Source organism: Heterocephalus glaber, unplaced genomic scaffold, assembly GCF_053883595.1.
Source record: "Heterocephalus glaber isolate CG9 unplaced genomic scaffold, H.glaber_assembly_v1.0 deba00001068, whole genome shotgun sequence".
Taxonomy (NCBI): Eukaryota; Metazoa; Chordata; class Mammalia; order Rodentia; family Bathyergidae; genus Heterocephalus; species Heterocephalus glaber.
The window spans coordinates 623,125-638,740 of NW_028258188.1; the positions used below are offsets into that span (position 1 = coordinate 623,125).

The window sequence follows — 15,616 nt, forward strand, 5'->3', positions numbered from 1 at the left end:
GAACAAGAGAAGACCATCCATCAGCTGCTAGATGACAAGAAGACCAATTTAAGGTGCATCAGTCAGTGTTTACTAGAGAAATAGATATAATATAAGACATACAAGTATATAAGAATTTACAAGATCAGCTTACAATGGCCACCCACAGAGTAGGATGTGGGAGAGTGCACAGGACTGCCTGCACACTGGAGACTGAGGATCCAGTTGAAGGTCTGGAGCTCACTGTAGTGTCCTATGTAAGTCCATATCAGGAGGCCAAAGGGTCTGAGATTGAAGGCTGAAAAGTCTATACTGGAAGCTGAAGAGTCTATGCTGGAAGCCAGGAGATGATGTCCAAGGTGAAGGTGAAGACTGGAGCTCCTCTGAAGAAACAGAAGCAGATGTGTCCTTCATTTCCCCTTTATACCATCCAGGTGACAGGTTACCCTAAGGTGGGTCCTTCACAGCCTAGGATATGGAATTGCTGTGCTAATTTAGTTGAGCTTCTCTTACTCAAGTTGACGCAGTCAATCAACCATCACAATCCACCCCTTGTCAACCCAAGAACCAGACACATTTCTTTAAACCAGTCTCCAGATACAAAGACAAGCTCATAATTGCAACTAATATGTTATTACCATCCTGTGTAAAAACAGAAATGCACTAATTCCTTCCCCAGAATAGAATGCAAGTTTTCTTTGGTTGATGCCTACTCTTAACATTTATAACTTGAACATTATAACATAGGTTTTACAATCCTTAAGAACCAGTATTAAACCTGCCAACATTATATTACTTAGAATCATATTAGGGGAGAACTAGTACAATTACAATCCTCATTTCTGTATCTGATCATGGGCTCATAGCTGGCATTTAGAACTACCTTCTACTACCCATTCTGTATTCCCTTGGCCTTCACCAAGGACCTCAACAGGTCTTTATTCTTTTCTTGGTGGAGTGACCCATACTTTCATTCCTGAAGGTTCTGGACCATTTGTGATTCTGCCTGTGTTATGGTGTTGTAGTAGTTCATTGACTTTAATAACAGGGCATGGTAATACTAGGAGGTCCCCTAAAGAATGTCCTGCATTCCAATTGTATTCTTTCTTGCTTCTATTGTAGAGCAATAGTCCAATTTCCCCTTGATAGTTTGGATAAAACACCCCCAACAACCCTGTGACTCCCTTTTTAGCTTGTTTCCTCGGAGTCACGAGGAGACCAGAATGACCAGGGGAGAAGTTTTAGCTTCAAGTTCAATGGTATCATTGAACTTCCTGGTACAAGACTTCCCCCCTCTAGAACTAAGATTTCTAAGGTCATGAGAACAGGAAGCAAAAATTTTTCCAGTGGTTCAATGGGGGTAATGGTGAGTGGTACCATTCCCACTTCCATCACTTGATTCCTGGACCCATGAATCCTGGCTATGGTAGAAAGAGTACCATAGCTATAGTAGACAAAGTATGCTGATTCAAAACATGTACAGCCTTTTGAAGAACCTTCCCCCAGCCCTGAAAGATATTACCATCTATCTGGCACTGTAATTGTGTCTTTAAGGTCATTCCACCTTTCTGTCAATCCAGCACCTTCTGGATGGTGAGGAACATGGTAAGACAGTGAATTCCATGAGTATGAGCCCATTCTTTGGCTGTAAAATGTATTCCTTGGTCAGAGGCAATGATATGTGGAATTCCATCACGGTGGATAAGGCATTCTGTGAGTCCACAGATGGTAGTTTTGGTAGAAACATTATGTGCAGGGAAGGTAACTCCATATCCAGAATAAGTATCTATGCCAGTGAGGACAAAGCAGTCTCTTCCATGATAGAAGTGGTCCACTATAATCACTCCCAGGAATGATGTCATATAATGGACCCACTGTTGGTCTCTGCTGCTGGCATAATGGGGATTCAGCTGTGGCTGTAGCCAGATCAGCCTTGGTGAGTGGGAGTCCATGTTGCTGAGCCCATACATAACCTACATCTCTGCCACCATGGCCACTCTGTTCAGGAACCCATTGGATAATGATAGGGGTGGGTGAAGAAAGAGACTGACCACTATCTACAGAATGGGACATCTTATCCGCTTGACTGTTAAACTCCTCTTCTGATTAGGTTATCTTCTGGTGAGAATTTACATGGGAAAATACTTTTATATCCTTTGCCAATATGGGCAGGTCTAGCTGCATACCTCTTCCCAAATATCATTTTTACCAATTTTCCAATTATATTCCTTCCAAGTTCCTGACCATCATCTGGCAAGACCATTGGCTACCGCACATAAATTAGTACATAGTTGCACATCTGGCCATTTCTCCTTCCAGGAAAAATGTACTACCAGGAGCACTGCCTGAAGTTTTGCCCACTGTGACAATTTCCCTTCACCACTGTCCTTCAGAGATGTCCTGGAAAGGGGCTGTAATGTTGCATCTGTGCACTTGTGGGTGGTGCCTGCATAACAAGGAGAAACATCCATAAACTAGGCCCTAGCCTTCTCTTCTTCTGACAGCTGATCGTATGGTACAAGGCCATAGGTGCATGCTAGGAAACAGAAAGCAATATACCAGGTGTAGGAGCCATAGGCATCTGGGCAACTTCTTCATGTAATTTACTTGTACACTCTGAACCTGCTCTGGCTTGATCACATATATACCACTTCCATTTAATGATAGACTGTTGCTGTGCACATCCAACCTTATGACTTGGTGGATCAGATAATATGCAGATCATGATAGGCAATTCAGGTCACATTGTGACCTGGTGTCCCATACTTGTCCCATACTCAAGCATTAAGTTTCCACTAAGTCCCAGTAGCAGGCCAAGAGCTATTTTTCAAAGAGAAAGTAGTTGTCTGCAGATGAAGACAGAGCCCTGCCCCCAAATCCTACAGGCCTCCATTGCAGTTCACCTATGGTGGCCTGACAGAGACTCCAAACTGTATCTCTACCTGCCACTGACACTTCAAGTACCATTGGATCTGCTGGATCATGTGGCCCCAGTGGCAGAGCAGCCTGCACAGCAGCCTGGACCTGTTGCAGAGTCTTTTCTTCTTGTAGGCCCCGCTCAAAACTAGAAGCTTTCCAAGTCATTCAGTAAAAGGGCTGGAGTAAGATACCTAAGTGAGGAATGTGTTGCCTCCAAAATCAAATAAGCCCACTAGATATTGTGCCTCTTTTTTGATTGTAGGACAAGCCAAATGCAACAAATTATCTTTTACCTGAGAAGGGATATTTCTACATGCCCCACACCACTGGACTCCTAGAAATTTCACTGAGGTAGAAAGACCTTAAATTTTAGTGGATTTATTTCCCATCCTCTGACACTTAAATGCTTTACTAAGAAATCCAGAGTAGTTGCTACTTCCTTACTCACTTGGCCCAATCAGCGTAACATCATCAATGTAATGGACCGGTGTGATACCTTGTGGGAGAGAAAGACAATCAAGATTTCTATGAAATGACTTGTAACACAGGACTAGAGTGTTATAATCCTGAGGTAGGACAGTGAAGGTGTACCGATGGCCTTGCTAGTGAAAGCAAATTGTTTCTGATGGTCTTTATGGATAGATATGGAGAAGAAGACATTTGCCAAATCAATAGCTGCATACAAAGTACCAGGAGATGTGTTAATTTGTTCAAGCAAGGAAACCACATCTGGTACAGCAGCTGCAATAGGTGTCATCACTTGATTCAGTTTTCAGTAATCTACCGTCATTCTCCAAGACTCATCCATCTTCTGCACAGGCTAAATATGAGAATTAAATGGAGATGTGGTGGGAACCACCCCACCCCTGGATCCTTCAAGTCCTTGATGATGGCACTAATCTCTGCAATCCCTCCAGGAATGTGATACTGCTTTTGGTTTACTATTTTATCAGGCAAAGACAACTCTAATAACTTCTATTTGGCCTTTCCAAGTATAATAGCCCTTGCACTACAGGACAGGGAATAAATGTGAGGATTCTTCTAAGCACTAAGTATATCTATCCCATTTATGCATTCTGCAACAGGGAAAATGACTACAGAATGGATTTGAGGACCTACTGGACCCACTGTGATTTGGATCTTTGCTAAAACTGCATTGATCACCTGAACCTCCATAGGCCCCTTCTCTTACTGGAAGGCCACAGCAATGTTTTGGATCTCCTGGAATCAGTGTTGGTTCAGAACCAGTGTCCAGTAGTCCCTGAAATGTCTGGTAATTTCCCTTCTCCTAGTGTACAGCTACCCTGATAGAAGGCCTTAGGTCCCTCTGGGGAAGGATGAGAGAAAGATTGACTGTATAAATTTTTGGTGCATCAGGATCCTTCCTCAGTGGGACCTGGCCTCCCCTTCATTCAAGGGTTTCTGAGTCTGTAAACTGGGTCAAATCTGGGAACTGGTTGAAGAGTCATAATTTGCTGTAACTACAATTTTAAGAAGGTTTCTGTTTATTTACCATTAAATTTTTTTCAATTATATAAATCTAGTAAAAATTTGGTAGGATTCCCATCTATTTCACTTTTGGAAACACCATGGCTGATCAGCCAAAGCCATAGGTCTACATGTGTCAAGCCATTCTGGTCATTGTTCTGCTTTTGCTCCCCATTACAGTACATTCACCCTGCCTTTGGTGATTAAGTGCTGACACTTTACCTATGCCACTCTGGGATAAAATCAACCCCATTGCCCATAAATTTCCCAATTGAGTATCCACAGTCCCCACTATAAGTTCTAGCATACAGAGAAGAGCAATGACAGGGCTCTTCAGGGATGCTTCTGCTCCCATCAGGAATTTGTTTCCCAAGGTGTTAGTGAAGGGTACATTTTCTGGATCATCCCAGTATGGAGGATTAGGTTTAACATGACAGATCCACTCCAGCATTCCCATTTCCCTAAGCCTCTGAATCCACTCATCAACAGTAAACTATGGAATATCAGGCATCTCTAACTCATCTACAGTGGGCCACCTTTTGATCCATACTTTTGTCAACCAGCCAAATAAACTATTAACACCTTTCTTTACTCCATGAGCTGCAGCATTAAAGTCAGTATCCCTGCTTAATGAGCCTATATCAAGAAATGCAGCCTGATCCAGGTGTATATTTTTGCCACACTTATACCACATCCATAAATCCATTCCCATACATGCTCATCAGGCCTCTTCTTATTAGAGTTAGAAAACTCAAGAAATTCTTTAGGAGAATGGTGGACCTCCTCATGGGTCACACTATGTACCTCACCCTTAGGAGCCTTCTATAATTTGTGCCTGGCCTAGAGGCAAAATTGGGTCATGACGGTGGTTCATGAGGAGTGTCAGCATTATCATGCTTTGTCAACACAAGATTACTTTCCTCAGGCATGCTAGAGGACACACCACAAGGTGGAGGTGGAATTGTCTCTGCCACTTCAGGTGGGGAAATCTCTTCCTCTGGCAAAATAATCTATCATCTAGAAACTCAACATCCTCAGCTTTGTCAGGCTCCTCACAAATGTCTTCATCCCAGTTTATGAGATTCCATTCTTTTCTGATCAGTGCCCTCAACTTTGCTTCAGATATCCTGTGAAGCTGAGCATTAAATTTACATTGTAGTTCAGCCAATCAAATTACGAGGGCATGTGTTTGGTTTTCTACAATTTCAGTCCTGCAGCTAAAGGAAAGATTTTCTTTTAGGACACACTTAGAAACTTAAATTTCTTATGTTTGTCTAGAGCTGGGAATTTGAATCTTTGAGCTCCTTATTTTCCTATATTGATTTGTCCTCACAGTAAGAAGACTTTAGATTTCCTATTGATGTTTTGACCACATTGTTTTCCTTCACTAGTTTGTCCAGAGATGCTAAGAACAACCAGCCAGCATCATTGTATTTCCCAATGTGCCAGAAATATTCAAATCTTTCATGTATGGAGTCACTAAATTCCTTATATCTCACAAGTGATAAATTAGGATAATCAAATGGATTTATATTGCTTATTACTTTAAACATGTCACACCAAGGAATAACAGTATTCCCCATAGAATTAGAAAGAGAGACTATGGCAGCTTTAGGTCTCATCAAATTAGAGAACCAACTCAGGAACCCCTAAAGGCATTAAAGAATTTCATCTTTACAATTCTGTTTCTCTAGAGCCACTCTCAGTACCAAAATCTGTATCAGTCATGTATACTAGAGAAACATATATAACACAAGAAATACAAGTATATAAGAATTTACAAGGTTTGCTTACAATGGCCACCCACAGAGTAGGATGTGGAAGAGTGCAAAGGGTCTGTTGGCACACTGGAGACTGAAGAATCCAGTTGAAGGTCTGGATCTCATTGCAGTGTCCTGTGCGAATCCATATCAGGAGGCCAATGGATCTGCACTGGAAGGCTGAAGGATCTGTGCTGGAAGCTGAAGAATCTGTGCAGGAATCCATGAGATGATGTTCAAAGTGAAGCTCCTCTGAAGACACAGAAGCAGGTCTGTCTTTCTTCATTTCCCCTTTATACCATCCAGGTGACAGGACTCCCAAGAGTGGGTCTTCCACACCCTAGGGTGTGGAATTGCTGAGCCAATTTAGTTGATCTTTTATTACTCAAGTTGACACAATCAATCAACCATCACATAAGGCTAACTGGAGTTAGAGCAAAACCAGAAGGTAGGGCAGATGGATTTACGAACATATTTACAGAAATCATGGAAGAAAAATTACCAAATATGAGAGAAAACTTTAAAATACAAACAAGAAGTGCTTCTAGAATACCAAACAGTTATGATGAAAACTTCCAGAAAGATGGCAGAGCAGCAAACAGCAGGAAATCAGCCTCTCTGGGATTCAGAATTCAGATACTGGAATATAAAAACTTGCAGAAAAAAGGAGGGAGACATACCCTGAAGGAGGCCCATAATTTCTAGTGCTATTTGCAAAAAAAAGAAATAAAAAATTTTTTCTCTTATTTTCAATTCTTAATTTTTACTTTCTCTCTACACTTCAAAGTTTTACTTTTCTTACTTTTCTTTCTTTTATCTTTTTCTTCCCTCTCTCTCACTCATTCTCTCACTGTCCACATTGCTCCTCATCTCCCCATTTGTTCTTTTCTGGACTGAATTCAGATTTCTCACTTATTGCTTTTTTCTTCTCTTTTTCCTTCTCTTGATTATCATTAGGTTTAAAGGAAAGTAAATTCGATGTCTAGCCTCCCTGTTGCTGTTAGGCGATTCTATTCACATCTTTGTTATTTCATTCTGCCTTTTTCTCCTGCCTTTAACAACTTCTTAGAGTTTGTGTGAACTTTCTGTGTCTTCTGGCCTCACTGCTAATCTTACCTGATCTTTCTACCTGTCCCTCACTCTCCAACTCCTTTTAACTCCCCACCCAGAAGGGGAAAGATGCTATATTGAAGAGTTTATTCATTATAAACTTATGTTGGGTTGGTCCTCAATTTTAATTTAACTCACATAGTTAAAAGTGATAGATTAATAGCTAACACAAATTGTCATTTTCTAAGCTGTGCTTGATGCTATGGTATTGCTGACTATGTCTTTTGGGCTAACATGTTGTGATTGATCTAATTAATTTTCCTTCCTGGTATAAGGAAAATAAAATAGCCTCAGAGTCATTTTCCTTCCATGTATAAGGAAATTAAAATAGCCAAACACAAGCTATATGTGGAAGACACCTCTGAAAGCAATCATTCCGCAAGGGTTCTAAGCACAAGCAACAAAGATAGCTATATTAAGCAATTTTGAAAGATTTTTGTAGTATGCTTTCTATATCCTTTTAAATTCTGTAAAATCTGTGGTAATGTCTCCTAGATCTTGATATTGTAATTTAAAAATGTATAACTGATATTATGTAACAGGAAGAAAAGGTCTAAAAGAGCAGGGGAATTGGGAGGGGTAGGGGAAGGGAAAAAAGGGAAAGGAAAAAATATGAGAAGAGGAAAAAAATGGAAACAAGGTCTTTGCAAATAGGGAAGGGTGGAGGGGGTGAAGGGAGGGCAAGGGAAGGGGAAAAAAGATAAGAACCAAAAGACTCATGTAATGGTACAAGATCCCAATGATGAATGTAACTGTATTGTATACTGAAAATCTACCAATAAACTTAATGGGGGCGGGGGGAAGAAAAAAGAAAAAAAAGAGGCAAAACCCAGGAATATGCTGTATACAAGAAACACACCTAACTCAAAAGGAAATTCATAGACTGAAAGTAAAAGGATGGAAAACAGTTCTCCATGCCACAGGATCCCAGAAAGAAGCAGGCATAGCAATCTTATTAGCAGACAAAGTAGATTTCAAACCAAAACTAATTAAGAGAGACAAAGATGGTCATTACATCCTTGTGAAGGGAACAATCCAAGAGGAAGAGATGACAATCCTAAATATTTATGCACCAAATATGAATGCCCCCAACTATACAAAACAAATATTAATGGACATGAAAAACCAAATGAGCACTAACAAAATTGTACTGGGGGACCTCAACACCCCTCTATCACAAAGACACAGATCATCTAGGAAAAAACTTAACAGTGAAATTCTAGAACTGAACCAAGATATTGAACAAATGAGCTTAAGTGATGTTTATAGAGTGTCCCACCAAACAAAATCAGAATACACATTCTTTTCAGCTGCACATGAGTCATTCTCCAAAACAGATCACATGCTAGCTCATAGGGCAAATCTAAGTAAATGTAAAAGAATTGAAGTTATCCCCTGTATATTATCAGACCATAGTGCAATAAAATTGGAGATCAATAACATAAGAAACTGCAAAACTTCCACAAATATATGGAAATTGAATAACTCTCCTGAACAACCAATGGGTGACAGAGGAAATTAAAGAAGAAATTAGACAGTTTCTACAAGTAAATGATAATGCCAGTACAACATACAGGAATTTGTGGGACACAATGAAACCAGTTCTAAGTGGGAAATTCATAGCATGAATGACCATATTAGGACAACAGAGAGAACTCAGTTAAATAACCTAATGCAGAACACCAAGCTTGTAGAAAAACAAGAGCATAACAAACCCAAAGCTCATACAAGAAAGGAAATTATAAAGATCTGAGCAGAAATCAATGCAATGGAGACTAAGAGAATGATACAAAAAATCAATGAATCGAAGAGCTGCTTTTTTGAAAGAATAAATAAAATCGATAAACCTTTAGCCAACCTTATCAATAAAAGGAAAGAAAATGCTCAAATCCATGCAATTAAGAATGAAAAAGGTGAAGTCACAACAGATCCAGCACAAATTCAGAGGATCATCAATACCTACTCTGAGAACCTGTACTCTAATAAAATGGAAAACAGAAGAAATGGACAGATTCCTGGATACATACTAATTACTAAAGTTAAATGATGAACATACAGAAATTCTAAACACCCCAATTACAATGAGTGAAATTGAAAATGTAATAAAACATTTAAAAACAAAGAAATGCCCAGGTCCTGATGGGTTCACTGCTGAATTCTACAAGACTTTTAAAGAAGTATCACCATTACTCTTTAAACTCATCAAGGAAATTGAAAGGAAAGCAAGGCTTCCAAATTCATTCCTGGAAGCAAGTGTTACTTTGATCCCAAAACCAGGGAAAGACCCAACCCAAAAAGAGAACTACAGACCAATCTCCCTAATGAACATAGATGCAAAAATCCTCAACAAGATACTGGCAAACAGAATACAGAGGGTCATCAAGAGGATCATACACCCTGACCAAGTCAGGTTTATCCCAGGGATGCAAGGATCGTTCAACATCCATAAATGAATAAATGTAATACACTATATTAACAGAGTCAAGGACAAAAACCATATGATCATCTCAATAGATGCAGAAAAGTCATTGGACAAAATCCAACACCCATTCATGATAAAAACCCTACAGAAAATTGGAATAGAAGGTCTGTATCTCAACCTGATTAAGGCTTTCTATGAAAAACCAACAGCCAACATCATACTAAATGGTCAAAAACTGAAAACTTTCATGCTAAAATCAGGAACAAGACAAGGATTCCCACTATCACCACGCCTGTTCAATATTGGTCTGGAAACATTAGCCATAGCAATTAGACAAGAGAAAGAACTAAAAAGAATAAAGATAGGAAAGGAAGAAGTGAAATTGTCATTATTTGCTGATGATATGATACTTTGCATAGAAGACCCAAAAAACTCAGTCAAAAGTCTTCTAGACCTAATTGACAGATTCAGTAGAGTAGCTGGATATAAGGTCAACACTCAAAAGACAATAGCCTTCTTATACGCAAATAGCAGATCCATTGAGAGACAAATTCAGGAAATAATTACTTTTACAATAGCATCTAAAAAAATGAAATATCTAGGAATCAACCAAACAAAGGAAGCAAAAGCCCTCTACACTGAAAACTACAGCACTCTGAAGAAAGAGATCAAAGAAGACATAAGAAAATGGAAAGATATCTCTTGTTCCTGGGTAGGAAGAACCAATATAGTGAAAATGGCCTTACTGCCAAAACTACTGTATAGATTTAATGCAATACCGATTGAAATTCCAACAATACATTTCACAGGAGTAGAGAAAACAATCCAAAAATTCATTTGGAAGCAGAAGAAACCTAGAATAGCAAAAGCAATTCTGGGCAACAGAGACATGGCTAGGGCTATCACAATCCCCAACTTGAAACTATACCTCAAAGCTACTGTGATAAAAACAGCATGGTACTGGCAAAGAAACAGACCTGAGGATCAGTGGAATAGATTAGAAGATGCAGAAACAACTCCAGACATACTCAGCCACCTCATCTTTGACTTAGGAGCAAACCACCCTCGTTGGAGTAAAGATAGCCTGTTCAATAAAGGGTGATGGAAAAACTGGATTTCAACCTACCAAAGATTATAACTACACCCATACCTATCACCATGCACTAAACTGAGATTGAAGTAGATTAAATAGCTAAATATCAAGACAGAAACACTAAATTTGCTGGAAGATAAGTTAGGTAGAACTCTCAATGACATTGGCATAGGAAAAGACTTTATGAACAAAACTTCTGTAGCAGGGGAACTAGCACTAAGAATCAACAACTGAGACTTCATCTTATTAAAAAGCTTCTGCATTGCAAGAGAAACTACCAACAGAGCTAAGAGACAACCTACAATATGGGAAGAAATTTTTAGCAGCTGTACCTCAGACAAAGGTCTACTATCAAGAATATATAAAGAATTGAAAAAAATCAGACCCCCCAAATTCAAAGACCCAATTCAAAAATGGGCATCTGAAATGAATAGACATTTCTCAGGCAAAGAAATAAAAACAGCAAATAAATATATGAAAAAATGTTCAACATCTCTGATCATTCGAGAGATGCAGATGAAAACAACACTGAGATTCCACCTCACCCCAGAAAGAATGGCTGCTATCAAGAAATCAATCAATAACAAGTACTGGCAGGGGTGTGGAGAGAAAGGAACCCTTCTCCATTGTTGATGGGAGTGTGGACTGGTGCAACCACTGTGGAAATCTGTATGGAGATACCTCAAAAACTAGTACTGGAGGTCCCATTTGACCCAGCTATTCTCCTACTGGGTATCTTCCCCAAAGAATTAAAAGAATCATACCACAGAGATATTTGTGCACCTATGTATATAGCGGCACAATTTGTAATAGCTAAGGATTGGAAACAGCCCAAGTGCCCATCAACTGGAAACTGGATAAAGAAGATGTGGTTTTTTTATAAAACGCAGTACTATTCAGCCATAAAGAATGAGAAACTAGAGTCATTTGTAGCTAAATGGATGCATATTGAGGCCATACTCTTAAGTGAAATAAATAGGACACACATATGTAAATACCAAACAGTATCTCTAGTGAGAATCTGATCATGTAAATAAGGATGAGAATGATTAAAATGAGTAATTGATAATTTCAAATAGGAAAAGGTCCAAAGGTGGAGGGGTGGTGGGAGGGGAAGGAGAAAGGGAAGAAAGGAAAGGAAAACTTATGAAAAAGAAAAAAAAATGGAAATGAAATCTATGGAAATAGGGAAGGGTGGCGGGGGTGAAGGGCGCATAGGTAATGGGGAAAAAAATAAGAACTAAGATGCATCATGTTCAGGTGCAAACACCTAGTGATAAATATAAATGTATTGTATACCTAAAATGTACCAATTAATATATAAATTAAAAATAAATAAATGTAATACACTATATTAATGGAGTCAAGGACAAAAACCACATGATCATCTCAATAGATGCAGAAAAGGTATTTGACAAAATCCAACACCCATTCATGATAAAAACCCTACAGAAAATTGGAATAGGAGGTCTTTATCTCAACCTGATTAAGGCTATCTATGAAAAACCAACAGCCAACATCATACTAAATGGTCAAAAACTGAAAACTTTCACACTAAAATCAGGAATAAGGCAAGGATGCCCTTATCACCATTCCTGTTCAATATAGTTCTGGAAACATTAGCCACAGCAATTATAAAAGAGAAAGAAATAAAAGGAATAAAGATAGGAAAGGAAGAAGTGATACTGTCATTATTTGCTGATGATATGATACTTTACATAGAAGACCCAAAAACTCCGCCAAAAGACTTCTAGACTTAATTGACAGATTTAGTAGAGTAGCTGGATACAAGGTCAACACTCAAAAAATAATAGCCTTCCTGTACACAAATAACAGACTCACTGAGAGAGAAATTAGGGAAACTATTCCTTTTACAATAGCATCCAAAGAATGAAATATCTAGGAATCAATCTAACAAAGGAAGCATAAGACATCTACACTGAAAACTACAGCACTCTGAAAGAAGAGATTGAAAAGGATACAAGAAAATGGAAAGACATCCCTTGCTCTCAGGTAATAAGAACCAATATAGTGAAAATTGCCATACTTCCAAAACTACTATATAGATTTAATGCAATCCTGATTGAAATTCAAACAATATCCTTCACAGAACTAGAGAAAATAATCCAAAAATTCATTTGGAACCAGAAGCGACCTAGAATAGTAAAAAGAATTCTAGGCAACAGAGACATGGCTGGGGGTATATCACAATCCCTAACTTGAAACTATACTACAAAACTACTGTGATAAAATCAGCATGATACTGGCAAAAGAACAGACCCGAGGATCAGTGGAATAGATTAGAAGATGCAGAAACAACTCCAGACATACTCAGCCACCTCATCTTTGACAAAGGAGCCAACCACCATCATTGGAGGAAAGATAGCCTATTTAATAAATGGTGTTGGTAAAACTGGATTTCAACCTGCCACAGATTAAAACTAGACCCATACCTACCACCATGCACTAAACTAAGATCAAGGAGGATTACAGATCTAAATATTAAAACAGAAACACTAAACTTGCTAGATGATGTTAGTTAGAACTCTTTTTTTTTTTTTTTTTGGTACTGGGGATCAAACTCGGGTCGTTGCCCTTATGCAGCAGGAAGCAAAACCACTGAGCTAAATCCCCAGCCCAGTTAGTTAGAATTCTTGAAGGCATTGGCATAGGAAAAGACTTTATGAACTAAACCTCAGTAGCATGGGAACTAGCAGAAAGAATCAACAACTAGGACCTCATTTTATTAAAAATCTCCTGCACTGCAAAAGAAAACACCAACAGTTCTAAGAGACAACCTACAATGTGGGAAACAATTTTTAGAAGCTGTACCTCAGACAAAGGAATACTATCTAGAATGTATAAAGAACTGAAAAAAATCAGATCCCCCAAATTTGAAGACCCAATTCAAAAATAGGCATCTGAAATGAACAGACATTTCTCAGATTAAGAAGTAAAACCAGCAAATAAATATATGACAAAATGTTCAACATCACTGGTCATTCGAGAGATGCAGATGAAAACAACACTGAGATTCCACCTCACCCCAAAAAGAATGGCTGCTATCAAGAAATCAACCAATAACAAATGGTGACAGGGGTGTGGGGAGAAAGGAACCCTTCTCCGTTGCTGGTGGAAGTGCAGGCTCATGCAATCACTGTGGAAATCAGTATGGAGATACTTAAAAGAACTAGGACTAGAGGTCCTATTTGACCCAGCTATTCCCCTGCTGGGTATCTTCCCAAAAGAATTAAAAGAATCATACCACAGAGATATATGTGCATCCATGTTTACAGTTTCCCATTTCATAATAGCTAATGCTTGGAAACAGCCCAAGTGCCCATCAACTGGAAACTGGATAAAGATGTGATTTTTTTTTATAAAATCGAGTACTACTCAGCAGTAAAGAATGAGAAACTAGAGTCATTTATAGCTAAATGGATGCATGTCGAGGCCATACTCTTAAGTGAAATAAATAGGACACACGTGTAAATACTGAAGAGTTTCTCTAGTATGAGAAACTGAGAGTGTAAGCAAGGGTTAAAATGATTTAAATGAATCATTTATAATTTGGAATAGGAAGAAAAGTCCAAAGGAGTAGGGGTGATGGGAGGGGAAGGGAAAAGGAAAGAAGGGAAAGGAAAAAGTATGAGAAAAGAAAAAAATGGAAATGAAGTCTATGTAAATAGGGAAGGGTGGAGGGTGTGAAGGATGCACAGGTAATGGGGAAAAAATAAGAACCAAGATACATCACGTACAGGTCCAAGCAGCCAATGACAAATGTAAAAGTATTGTATACCTAAAATGTACCAATAAAAGAACTTAAGAAATAAAAAGCACAATCCAGTTATCTGTTGCATTCAAGAAACTCATCTAATCCAAAAAGATATTCATGTTTTAAAAATTAAAGTACGGAAAACAACATTTCATGCACCAGGATCCAAAAAACAAGTAGGGGTTATGATTTTAATATCAGTCCTTGTAAACTTCAAGGTAAAACTGATTAGAAGTGGCAAAGAAGGTCATTATGCAATAAGAGATAACATCGAAAAACATATATGCACTGAATATTGGAGCACCAATCTTAATGAAACAAAAACTGGTGGACTTAAAAGATCAAAGAAACACTAGCACAATCATAGTAGGGGATTTTAAAACCCCACTTTCTGCAAGAAATAGATCAACTAAACAAAAAACCAATAAAGAAATTTCAGAGCTGAACCACACCCTAGAACATGTGGATTTAATAGATATTTACAGAGTATTTCAACCCTCTACAACAGAGTATACATTCTTTTCAGCAGCACATGGTAGTATTTCCAAAATAAATTACATACTAGTCCACAAAGCTGGCTTTAAGTAAATATAAAAACAAATTGAAAACATCCCATGCATAGTATCTGACCACTCTACAATGAAAATAGAATTCGATGACATAATCAGAAAAGGCAAAAGCTCCTGGAAAATTCAAAATATGCTCCTAAACAACTACTGGGTCTCAGAAAAAATCCAAGAAGAAATTTAAAAATTTCTAGAAGTTAATGACAACAATGGTACCACTCTTTGAGACCTCTGGCACACTATGAAAGCAGTTCTAAGAGGAAAATTCATCACAATTAATGGTCACTGCAGGGAAACAGAGCAAGCTCCAATAAACAACCTTGTAAGAAATCTTTAGGTACATGAGAAAAAACCAAAATTAAGAAGGGAAAGTATAAAGATGAAAGCAGAAATCAATGAAATGGAGATTAAAAAATCAGAAAAAATTAATGTGTAGAAGACCTGCTTCTTGAAAGAATAAATAAAATAAATAAGTCCCTAGTCAGACTTACAAAGAGAAAATGA

The 15,616-nt window shown here is 38.3% G+C and overlaps 1 pseudogene; it reads right to left on the reverse strand.

Annotated features, from left to right (window-relative positions):
- Positions 1-1,167: 1,167 nt before the first annotated feature.
- LOC106008486 (uncharacterized) lies at positions 1,168-4,843 on the reverse strand (annotated as a pseudogene).
- Between the last annotated feature and the right edge of the window lie 10,773 nt (positions 4,844-15,616).